The following is a 1,283-nucleotide window of genomic DNA, read 5'->3' as shown; positions in this document are numbered from 1 at the left end:
TTTATTAAGCTTGAGAAAATAAAATATATGATAAGAGGTAATACCTCCAAGTTTTTTCATAAATGGCAATCATTTATTTCATATTTCATGGGCCTTCAGGTTTTGCCGGATTAGGTTTTCTTCTTCTTTTGTAAATTTTAAATGACTTGTATTCGATAGTTAAAAAGGGCCAGGACCTGGGGTAAGCGGATGGGGGTGGTTTGTTCTTTTCTTTTTCTTTTTTTTTTTTTTAACTTTCTTTCCATTATTGTTATTATTGTTGTTGTTGTTGTTATACATTTACTTTACTCATTTTTTTCCATGAAAAACTAAAATGGGATTCTGTATTGTTATTTGACTTTGTTTACAATAAAAAGACTTAGCAAAAAAATAAATGTGTTGTTTTTATCCCTGCATTTGCGTCAGGATTTTATCTTTGCCGTGGCAACTGCTTTTTGACAGTATGAGAATAAACAAGCTCCAGTTAGTCCAGAATGCAGCAGCTGGTGTCCTAGCTAGAACTAGAAGATCTGAACACATCACTCCTATTTTCACCACATTGCATTGGCTCCCAGTCAAATTTCACATTGATTATAAAATACTATTACTAACCTATAAAGCACTGAATGTCTCACGCAACAGTACCTGACAGTCTACTTCGATCAAAAGGTGCAGTTTATTTGGTAGTATTTCAACTACAAAGGACTCCAGCAGGGGGCAAAACTTTTTCTCACAGATCCCCACAGTCACTGCTTACCACTCTCACATGTTCATTCAGGTTTGCTGACTGTGGATTGGTGGGTCCCAGGAATTCCTCATGTCTGTGTCACCTTCTGACTCTCCCTTTCAGTTATAATGTAATAGCTAGTCTTGATAGAGTGCCTGCATTTACTTTGCACATAATGTGCATTGTCTTTAATAGGTCTGAAACCTGCACATTTCTACCTGGATTCCAGAGAAAATTTGTGTGTGATTTTGGCATCAAAGTCTCTGTGGATCATTTTTCTTCATTTTGTTTTTTCTATATAATGTAAGATATTACTAGTTTTCTGCTTTCTGGTTCTACTTGCATTCCTACAGTTTTTAATACTTTAATGTGTGCATGTGGTCTTATGCATTCCTACAGTTTTTAATACTTTAACGTGTGTGTGTGTGTGTGTGTGTGTGTGTGTGTGTGGTCTTATACTAGTTTTTGCTCCTTTCAGTGTTCTTTAAATGGTTATGTGTGTATAGTGTTTACTGCCACTTGTCTCAGTCCCTTGTCTCTGTATACCAGACTTGTTAAATGTTTCTTTCTTAGATTC

The sequence above is a fragment of the Tachysurus fulvidraco genome, chromosome 3 (assembly GCF_022655615.1).
Source record: "Tachysurus fulvidraco isolate hzauxx_2018 chromosome 3, HZAU_PFXX_2.0, whole genome shotgun sequence".
NCBI lineage: Eukaryota > Metazoa > Chordata > Actinopteri > Siluriformes > Bagridae > Tachysurus > Tachysurus fulvidraco.
The sequence above is the reverse complement of the archived record's forward strand: the minus strand, read 5'-3'. Positions refer to the sequence as shown.